General features: G+C 39.4%; 1 protein-coding gene across 1 annotated transcript in view; it reads right to left on the reverse strand.

Annotated features, from left to right (window-relative positions):
* Nucleotides 1-12,061, reverse strand: part of Lancl2 (LanC like glutathione S-transferase 2) — a 57,394-nt gene that overhangs the window by 29,374 nt on the left and 15,959 nt on the right. The window lies entirely within an intron of this gene.

Here is a 12,061-nt window from a genome sequence, read left to right on the forward strand (position 1 = left end):
TGTGTTAACTGGCCTGACATGGTGAGTCACATTTTACTCTTAGAGAAGAAAAGACACAATATACACTACTGTTCCAGTCACTCCCAGTTCCCATTCACACCAGTCTATCCCAGTCTAGCGTCAGTCCTCTTTGTATCTCAAGCTAATGTAACTGCTTTTCTTATGCTTCTCCCTCAAATCATTTCTTCTCTATGACCCCACAGTAATTGATTACTTTTCTGGTTTTATGTCTCCTTTCTAATTTTCTAGAATTCCTTTTTTTTTTTTTTCTTCATCAAGCAATTGAGAATCTAACCAGTTAATCAGATCCCCACTGAAGGAGCACCACATGATGTGGCAGAAACAGGACAACAGGAATAGTCTGTCACCAACCCCGTTTTAAATACAGAAATAGAAATCAGGAGCCAGTGTGGTGGCTTATGCCTGTGATCCCAGTATCTGGTAGATGGACACAGCAGTGTCAGGAGTTTAAAGACATTCTCAGCTACATGATAGTGCCTCTGAGACCAGATCAGGCTACAGTGAGACTCTCTATCAAATTTTTCCCTCACCAAGGACAAGAACCAGGAGTTCTACAGAAAGCACTTCATAGAAACCCTTTGGAGAATGATTTACTTTGAAAGCATATTCTAACTCCTGAGTTATGGGACTGTGGGAGAAGGGTGCTTGGGTTTTATCAGTGCATGCTATGAGGCACATGAACCCCATTAATATGTTCAATTAATATGTAGTAGTAAAAAAAGAAGAAGTCATCATGACAGCTAAGTAAAAAAGAATCAGTGTAATTAACACTGCACAAGAAAGTACTGAAATAAATGTTATGATGACAATTAGGTCAAATAAAACATTCATTTAATGTAAAACTAAGGCTGTTCAACATTCTGAACTTCATCTAATATACCTAATGATCTGATTTTTTTTACTCTTCATTTTAATTTTTAAATTTCTCTAAATATCTGGCAGATTATTTTTCTAAGTAGTAAATTCAGAACATTTTATATCTTCAAGTTAATCTTCAACATACTTTAAAATTACAATGAATATATGCCACTTTAAAACCTAGGGGATCTCTAAGATCTCTCTTTTCTTTACCCAGACTTCACAGAAGAGCTAACTCTATAACAAGCCGGAGATAATGAGGGCAGCGTGGAGCCCAGGTCCCCATTATTCATAAGAAAGAACTAGTTAAAGATGAGAAGAGACATAGTTCTAATCTTTGTCTCACGGCTTTCTATAAATTGTAAGATGGCCACAGATACGGTGAGTGAAAAAGAAATTTGACCACCCACCTTGCCCGAGTAGTAAATAAGTAGGGAATCTGAGGTGGTGGGCTTAAAATACAAATTCTCCTCGAAGGTCAACATCCCTATTTAGTAATACCATTTAAATATGTCTATATGCTGCTCTCCACACACTTTGCCCTTTCTTCTCTGCCTTTCCCAGCATTATTCTGCCAACATTTCACACATAAAAGGTCTTTCTCAGGGTATACCAATCCTTCCAGGAATAACTCCTTTCTTAGGAGGGGAGTGTTAGGCACAAAAGTAAATAGCCCAACTCATGTGCAATTTATCCCACTCCTTAACACTGCAGAAGCCTCCACAGGAAGAAGGTGGCTTGAAAGAAAGAACAAAAGGAGAAAAGAAAGGAAGGAAGGGAATAAAGGAAAAGAGAAACTCTAACAACAACAACAACAACAAATGACTCTGACGCCCAGACCAAAACAAAGAAGAAAGACCAAGACAACATGTTACCTCGAAAACATACTAATCAGATAAAATGGTTCCCAATGAAAATGAAAATGAACTGAAATTAGTTCCAACAATTCAGTTCAAAAGAATGATCATAGCTATGCTTGAACAACTCAGAAAATATATGAACACATGCCAGAAGAACAAAAGCAAAGAACCAATAAAATGCAGAAGTCACTCCAGGATATGAAAACAGAATTCAATAAGGAAATAGAATTGCTGAAGAAAAATTCAATTGAGATGAGTTGGAAATGAAAAACAATAATTAAATAAGCTCAATGGAAAGCTCCACTAATAGCACAGACCATGTGGAAAACACAGTATTGCTATTGGAAGACAAGGTAGAGAAATTGGATCACTCAGTAATGGTCACTGATATTATTTTTATTATGTGAATGGATATCGGAGAACTTTGGAACACCAGGAATATTTAGAATTATGGCCATAGAAGAAGAAAAACATACTAAAGCCATAGAAATTAATTTTAATAAAATCAGAGAAGAAAATGTTCCAAATCTAGATTAAAAAAAAAAGATGTATATCCAGATACAACAGTCACATAGAACACAAATAGACAGGGCCAGAAAATAAAACAACAACAGAAAAACTTCCTCATGACAGATTAGTTTAGTCACGAAATACAAAAAGAAAGGGCACTGAAAGCTGGAGGGGCAGAAGGTCAAGGCTCTTAAACAAGTGGGTCTATTAGAATAATACCAGCTTATTAGTCATAAAACTTTAAAACCAGAAGGGCCTGAAAAGATGATACTCCAACCAAGGACCATTCATGGAGATAACGTAGAACCCCTGCTCAGATGTAACCCATGGCAACTCAGTATCCAAGTGGGTTACCTAGTAAGGGGAACAAGGACTGCCGCTGACATGAACTCAATGGCTGGCTCTTTGATCACCTCCCCCTGAGGTGGGAGCAGCCTTGCCAGGCCACAGTGGAAGACAATGCAGCCAGTCCTGATGAGGCCTGATAGGCTAGAGTCAGATGGATGGGGAGGAGGACCTTCCCTACCAGTGGACTTGGAGAGGGGCATGGGAGGAGTTGAGTAAGGAAGGGTGGGATTGGGAGAGACTAAGGGAAGGGGCTATGGCTGGGATACAAAGTAAATAAACTGTAATTAATGTAAAAATAAAAATTTAATAGAAAAAAAGAGGGTATGGGTATAAACTGAGGTGGCCTCATTTAACGTAGGATTCATCTAGCTGAAGGACAGCTGGACTATTCTCAGCAGTACCTGGCCACTGCTCTGTGGAAGCTAGAGGAAGCAGAAAAAGCTGTAGATGTGAAACCGTTTTGAAGGTCTTTAAAAGATGAAGGGGGAACTCCAGAATATCCAGCTAAAAGAAGCTAAGCACACTGAAGAAGAGGCAGACAGGAAGTATGAGGAATTGACTTCTAAGTTGATGATTAATTGAATGAGACTTGGGACACACAGAGGACGGAGCTGGATGAGCCACTCAGACTGATAGGGCACAACCTCAAGTGTCTGAGTGCCGCTGAAGAAACACTCTTCAAAAAGGAGACAACTATAAAGAAATAAGGATGCTTGGTAATGACATAAAGGAGACAGGGACCTGTGCTGAAGCGAAGCTGAGGTGCACCACAGTGCACCCACTCTTAAGCACAGCTGAAGGAGCAGCACAGCTCTGCAAGCTCTGCCACTCCCCCCTCTGACCTTGACGCCACCTGAGGCTGATTTTTTAAGTGAAGGCTACCTTCTCCACCCCTTCCTCGGGTCTTTTCCACCAAACTTCAGGGAGCTACAACTGGGAGGAGCTGAGCACCTTTGCTAATATGCTTGAAGAAATACAGTAACTCTTGTTATAACATTGCAAGCACTTCCACAGCCTGGAAGAGGCAGTCCAGTTCCTTCTCATGGCCGGATTGTGATTTTGCTGCCTAAAGGTTCTACTCTCTCCACAGAGGAAGATAATACTGGTTTACTTAAGGGCAGCAGAGGCCAGGCAAAGGCTCCAGTGTGGAAAACCTCAGTGCTCTGCACCAAGTCCTACCCAAACACCACCAGATTCTAGAAAGTTAGCTTAAAACAAACAACTGTTCCTGGCCACAGTGATTTTCAGCTTTGATAACGTTGAAAAACTTTGTCCTAATTTGTACTTCTTGCTTTTTTCATTAGTGTCACAAGATTAAGACTGTGAAAATGTTTGAGCCAGCCCTATGTCCTGGGGCCTTTTGCATGTTAGGGAATAGTGCTACCTTTCAGGCCCAGCCCTGAGACCAAACTGGTCTTATCCTACCCTTTTCCTGATGACTCACAAAATGGGTCATGTTACCCCTTAGTGTTGAAATGATCACTTAGTCTTCATCTGACCCCCAAGGGAAAAAGAGAAGTTATGTTTTTCATAATTCATCTCATCGCACTTTGCTGAAGCTGCCTTTTCCATACTTCCATCTCACTGCATTTTGTATCAGTCAGAGCTAGAGCAATCTTGAATAGCTTACTACAAACTTTTTAATTTTTTATGATTCTAAAATTTTGCTTTTGTGGGGTTGAGTTACTTTGGTCACCCCCGTAGCTGTGAAAATTCTTTGCAGTCTGTGTGCTGGTGTGTGCTGATTTTTCAAGGTTCCTATCCAATTGCCATGTTCAGGTGGTTTCTTTGAGATCTGCTAGGTGGATAGCGTACAGCTTACTGGCTTATTTGTACTTTCTTTTCCTTTGGTCTCTTTGGAGACAGTCAAGGAAAAGAGAACCCTGCAGTGCAAATATTTTGACTAAATGTTGACAAGCATCTTTTTAAAACAGAAAACCAGTCCCTCAAAAATATAGGAGAAATAAAATTTTTTCCGTGATTAAAAATGGATTAAGGGAATTTATTCAGCTCTACAGTAGATTCTGGAAGGATTACTTTGGTCTGATGAGAAATGAAAGCATACTCAAGAGCCACAGGGGACAAACAATACCAGAATAGATAACCTAAGGAAGTTCTAAAAAAAAAATCATAAAATTAAAAAATGGCAGAAGTTAATACACACCCTTTAGTAATAATTCCTAATGGCCTCAATGCACTTGACTCCCGGGGGGGGGGGGGAAAAGGTTAGTTTAATGGATTAAGAAACACAATCCATCTTTTCTTGCCTCCACCAAAAACATCTCACTTTTGATGATAGACACCACGTGATGGCAAAAGGATAATAAAAGATATTACAAGCAAGTGTAACTAAGAGAAAAGCAAGCATAGCTATCCTAATATGACAAAAGTAGACTTCAAACCAAAACTAGTCAGAAGAGATAAGGAAGGTTTTCACATCTCAATAAAGAAATAACCAACCCAGTTGAAATGATGTTTCTAAATACACAACCAAAACCAACCAGGTGCATCCAATTTCATAAAAAGTCTCTAATGCTCTAATGTTTGTAAAACATTAATAAATTAATAAATATAAACCCAACATAGTAACTGGAGGTGAGTTCAATACCCCATTCTCACCAATACATAAGCCATCTAGAGAAAACAACAGAGAAACTGACATTAAATAGAGTAACAAATCAAATAGACCTAACAGAAATCAATAGGACATTCTATCCAAACTCTGAAGTATACGTTCTCATCAGCAGGCCATAGAATGTTTTCTAAAAATAGCCATATGTTTGAACACAAGGAATTCCTGATGAATATAGAAAAACTGAAATAACACCCTGTGGTCAATCTGACTACAATGAGAAAAAGCTAGTCACCAACAGCAACAGAAACCACAGAAAATATAGTCTTATGGAAATTAAACAACACACTATTGAGCAATCACTGAAGAATTCAAGAAAGAAACAAAACAATTTCTAAAATTGAATTTCTAAAATTGAATTTTCAATGAAGCATAGCAAATTCTCTGCGGGCAAAGTGAAGCCAGGTCACAGTTATAGTGATAATTGCCTACATAAAAATAATTTCAAACATGGGCCCAGACCCGTTCCCTTGCCTTGCCTGCCTATCAATCATCACATCCACCACCCAGCCCTGGCAATTTATGGAGCCTCACCTGGAGCTCCAAGTAAGTCACCAGACTCATTCACCCACTTTCCTGCCTATCACTATGAATGTTTCCTCACTTTTGGAAAGGTAATATATATTCTGTGTCACTGGATATTGAAAGTATGTGATTTTGTTTTTGCTTTTACAAGGGGTTAAAGTTTAGAGATTGCCTTGAGTATTAGAAGGTACAATGAAACAGCTCAATGAAATTAATGAGAGAACGCAGAGAAAATAAATGTCGCAGTAATGCCTAAGTAATGCCCAAACACAATAATAAGGCTGATGAAACTTACAAAAACAATTCAGGATTTTAAAACAGAATCCAATGAATAGATAAAAACATTGAAAAGGACTCAGCTGAAATGAAGATGAAATGGAAAAACCTGTAACTCAATTAAGGAAATTCAAAGGAAAACCTTAAAAGTAGACTGAATCAAGCAGACAGAATATCAAGACTCAAAGATCAAGTAGAGATCTAGTTCAAAAAAGTAAAGAATATGAAAAAAATTTGAAAAACACATAGGGAAAGAACATATAGACAACGGGTGACACCATGGAAAAAGCAGACATTCAAATTATAAGAATAAATGAGGGATCCAAGATGGTGGTGCCGGGAGGACACTGTGTCTGAGGAGCAGGACGGCAGTGTTGGTACAGTGAACAAGAGCCCTAAAACACCAGTGATTCTGTTTCTGTGAGAGGAAACCCCACGGTGTGGGAATCAATTGGATCAATTCTCAGATCACCCAGCTAAAACCAGGAAGAGATCCCAGGTCCCGTAGGCACTCAGTTGCCAGACCACAGCCACACACCTGCATGCCCTGATCACCTTCCCAGGCTGAACTGTGGGCCCCAAAACACCAGAGACTGGGAGTCCCAGTGGTGAGAAAACCCCACAGGGAAGGAAGCCAACAGGACTGACCTCAGGTCACCCAGTCTTTCCCTGAAAAAGGTCCTGCAGACCTGCGGGTGCACAGCCACCAGCCCAGAGACCTGCTGCGCACCCGACTCTTCATTAGACAGATCTGTGGGCCCCAGGGCACCAGAGACTGGGTATCCCTGTCGGTAGAAAACCCCTCAGCAAGGGAAACAGTAGAGCCGAGCTTAGAGCACTCAGCCGACCCCACCACCACCACCACCACCACCACACACAGAAAAGTTCTCAGGAAAAGTTCCCAGGTTCCTGCCCAGTCACCAGTTTGGACCTACCACCCGCCAGCGCCTGCGCGCTCTACGCAACACCCCAAACACTACAGACTGGGTCTCCCTGTTGGGAAGAAACCCTATGGTGAGGGAAACATTAGGCCCTACCTCAGGACAACTAGCTCCAGAACGGTTTCTGGACCAGGTATCTGCAGGCTCCACGCTCTAATCTCCTGCTGCACGCATGAGAGCTGTGCTCGGCTGCCACTAATTACCGCTTGGGTACTGGGGCACACAACTCCAGCCTCAGACCTACAGAAGCCTGGGATCCCCAAGATCAGCCGCCAGATACTGCTCCAAGGGGCGACCAGTTATCCTTAACTAAACTGAACAAACCGCGGGGTGTCCAGGTTACAGCAGCAGCTAACTAAATTTACAGCAAGAAACCCAGAAGCAAGGCAGCTGTCTCCAGGACTTCTCCAGGTGAGAGCCCCCTTAACTAACAAAGACAACAGTTACCACTCAGGTCTATAACACCTGAAGTGAACTGTGGTAATTCCTGAAAACCACCGGCCATTCATTGACAATACCCAAAAAGCTGAGAAGGCCTCCTTCAGGAAAAATCATCTTCCTGAAAAAAGGAAATTCTCCCACCCCAGGATCCCAGCAGGCACCAGAAATTAACAGCCAACACCTGAGACAGCCGGATGGGTAGAGGCCAGTGTAAAAGCTCAACCAACAAAAGACAGAGCAATATGGCATCTCCAGAACCCAGTTATCAAGGGGCAAGCAGCCCTGGACAATCCAGCATAAATGAAATTCAACAAGATGATGTTACATCTATGCTTAAAGAGAGGATAACAGAAGAAACAAATAATATGCATAAAGAACTAGAGGAAGATAAAGTCAAACAGATTACGGCCATCCATAAAAAAAATGGAGGAAGATAAAGACAAATATATTATGGCCACCCATAAAGAAACACAAAGAAGATGTACCCAAAAAGTTTGTGGCTTTAAGAGAGGAAATACTTAAATCACTGGAAGAAATAAAAAAAAAACAAAAAAAAAAAAAAACAGAGGAGTGTTCCAACAAACAGGTGAAGGAACTGAAGGTAAAACAGGAAAATATAGTCACACAGGTGAATAAAATCAACAAAACAGTGTAAGATCTGAGGATAGAATTGGAAAAATTAAAGAAAACACAAATGGAGGAAATTGTGGAAAGAACTTCGGGAAGAAAACAGGAACTACAAAGGTAATCTTAACTAACAGACTACAAGAGATGGAAGAAAGACACACAGGGGTGGAAGATACAATGTAAAAAAAATAGATGTATCCGTCAAAGAAAATAAAAAATCTAAAAAATTCCTGACACAAACCATCTAAGAAATCCAAGACAACATGAAAAGACAAAACCTAAGAATGATATGAATAGAGGAAAAAGAAGATTCCTTCCACCAAGGCGCAGAAAATATTTTCAACAAAATCACAGAAGAAAATTTCCCCAACTTAAAGGAGAGGCCTATAAGCTTACAAGAGGCCTACAGAACACCTAATAAATTAGACCAGAAAAGAAAATCCTCCCACCACATAATAATCAAAATGGAAAGCATACAGAACAAAGAAAAAAATACTAAAAGCTGCAAGGGAAAAAGGCCAAGTAACATACAATGGCAAACCTATCAGACTCACACCTGACTTCTGAACAGAGACTATGAAAGCCAGAATGGCCTGGATGGATATCATGCAGACCCTAAGAGAACACAGATGTCAGCCCAGGCTACTATACCCAGAAAAACTTTCAGTCCTCATAGATGGAGAAAACAAGATATTCAACACAAAAACAAATTTCAACAACACCTACATACAAATCCATCATTACAGAAGATACTAGAAGGAAAAATACAACCCAAGAAAACTAACTACTTTCAAGAAAACACCGGAAATAATTAACCTCACTACAGCAAAACAAAAAGTAGCCAAGCACACAAACACACTCCCAGAGCCAACATCAAAATCAAAGGATCTAAATTAAAGCCACTGGTCATTAATCTCGCTCAACATCAATGGACTCAATTCTCCAATAAAAAGACACAGACTAACAGAATGCACCTGTAAACAAAACCCAACAATCTGTTGCATACAAGAAACACACCTAAGTCACAAAGATAGACATTACCTGAGAGTAAAGGGCTGGAAGATGGTTTTCCAAGCAAAAGGACCCAAGAAGCAAGCAGGAGTAGCCATTCTAATATCTAATAAAATAGACTTTCAACCAAAATTAATGAAAAGAGATGGGGAAGGACACTTCATACTCATCAAGAGAAAATTCTACCTGGAAGACATCACAATTCTGAACATCTATGCCTCAAATACAAGGGCAACCACATCTGTAAAAGAAACATTAATAAAACCGAAACCACACGTATATCCCCACACATTAATTGTGGGAGACTTTGACACCCCACTCTCAACAAAGGACAGGTCAACAAAACAGATATTAAATGAAGAAACAATGACTCTAATAGGGGTCATGAATCAAATGGACCTAACAGACATCTACAGAACCATACACCCAAACACAAAAGAATTTACCTTCTTCTCAACACCTCATGGAACCTTCTCCAAAATGAACCATACAGTTGGTCACAAAGCGAGCCTCAACAGATACAAGAAGATTGAAATAATCCCCTGTATCCTGTCTGATCACCATGGAATAAAGCTGGACCTCAACAACAACAGAAATAGCAAAAAGCCTACACATACATGGAAAGTGAACAACTCACTACTCAATGACAGCTAGGTCAGAGAAGAAATAAAGAAAGTAATTAAAGACTTCCTAAAATTCAATGAAAATGAAAGCACAACATACCCAAACTTATGGGACACGATGAAAGCAGTGCTACGAGGAAAGTTCATAGCACTAAGCACCTTCAAGAAGAAATTCAAAACATCTCATTCAAGCAACTTAAAAGCCCTAGGGGGAAAAAAAAAAAAGAAGCAGACAACACCAAAGAGGAGTAGACAGCTACAAATAACCAAACTCAGGGCTGAAATCAATAAATTAGAAACAAATAAAACAATTCAAAGAATCAATTAAAACAAAAGCTAGTTCTTTGAGAAAATAAACAAGATAGACAAACCCTTAGCCAAACAAACTAAAAGACAGAGAGACACTATCCAAATCAACAAAATTAGAAATGAAAAGGGAGACACAACAACAGACACTGAAGAAATCCAAACAATCAATAGTTCTTACTTCAAAAGTCTATATACCACAAAAATTTGAAAATGTAACTGAAATGGACAATCAATTCCCCTTGCCAAAGCTGAATCAAGACCAGGTAAATCAAATAGTCCTATATCTCCTAAGGAAATGGAAGCGGTCATCAAAAGTCTCCCATGCAAAAAAAGCCCAGGGCCAGATAGTTTCAGCACAGAATTATACCACAACTTCAAAGAAGATATAACACCAATACTCTTCAAAGTATTCCACAAAATAGAAATAGAAGGAACACTACCAAACTCATTCTATGAAGCCACAGTCACCTTGGTACCTAAACCTCACAAAGACCCAAAAGAGAAAGAGAATTTCACGCCAATCTCCCTTATGAACATTGATGCAAAAATATTCAACAAAATACTTGCAAACCGTATACAAGGACACATCAAAGATATCATCCACTACGACCAAGTAGGTTTCATCCCAGGCGTGCAGGGATGGTTCAATATACCAAAATCCATCAACATGATCTACCATATAAACAAACTGAAGGAGAAAAACACCATGATCATCTCCTTAGGTGCTGAAAAAAACATTTGATAAAATCAAACATCCATTCATGTTTAAAGTCTTGGAGAGATCAGGGATACAAGGCACATACCTAAACATAGTAAAGGCAATATACAGCAAGCCTATATCCAACATGAAACTAAACGGAGAGAAACTTAAATCAATCCCACTGAAATCAGATATAAGGCAAGGGCACATTCTCTCCATATCTCTTAAACATAGTTCTTGAAGTCCTACCTAGAGCAATAAGAAAATTAAAGGAGGCCAAGGGGATACAAATGGGAAAGGAAGAAGTCAATATTTGCAGATGATACAATAGTATACCTGAGTGACCCCAAAAATTCTACCAGGGAACTCCTACAGCTGATAAACACCTCCAGCAACATGGATGGATAAAAAATTAACTCAAAAAAATCAGTAGCACTCCTGTATACAGAAGACTAAAGGGCTGAGAGAGAAATTAGGGAAACAAGACCCTTCACAATAGCCACAAAGGACATAAAGTACCTTGGTACGACTCTACCCATGCAAGTCAAAGACTTATATGAAAAAACTTTCCAGTCTCTAAAGAAAGAATGAGAAGGAGATATTCGAAGATGAAAACATTGCCCATGTTCATGGCTTGGCAGGATTAACATAGTAAAAAATGGCCATCTTACCAAAAGCAATCTACAGATTCAAAGCAATTCCCATCAAATTACCAACACAATTCTTTACAGACCTTCAAAGAAAAAATCTCAACCTCATATGGAATAACAAGAAACCCAGATTGCTAAAACAATCCTCTACAATAAAAGATCTGCTGGAGGTATCTCCATCCCTGATCTCAAGCTCTACTATGGAGCAACAATACTAAAAACTGCATGGTACTAGCATAGAAACCTACTTGTTGATCAATGGAATGAATAGAAGACTCTGAAATAAACCCACACACTTATAGACACCTGATTTTTGACAAAGATGCAAAAATCATTCAATGGAAAAAAGATAGCATCTTCAACAAATGGTGCTGGTGTAAATGATGTCTACATGTAGAAAAATGAAAATAGATCCATATTTATCCCCCTGCACAAAACTAAAGTCCAAGTGGATCAAAGACCTCAACATAAAACCAGACACACTAAATCAGTTAGAAGAAAAAGTGGGGAAGAGCCTGGAACTCATTGGTGCTACACTAACTCCATAAATCATCTGTGTAGCATAAAAATATGCTATGTTAGCATAAAATTATGCAAACAGATGAAGAGACACGTTTTCTATGGGAATTAGCTCTCTGGAAGTCCCTAGCAAAAATACTCTATTGGAATAAGATGCGCTCTTATAATCCTGCTTTCTCAGATGCAAGACTGGAATTGATGAGCCCTTTT

Source organism: Meriones unguiculatus, chromosome 21, assembly GCF_030254825.1.
Source record: "Meriones unguiculatus strain TT.TT164.6M chromosome 21, Bangor_MerUng_6.1, whole genome shotgun sequence".
NCBI classification, from domain to species: Eukaryota; Metazoa; Chordata; class Mammalia; order Rodentia; family Muridae; genus Meriones; species Meriones unguiculatus.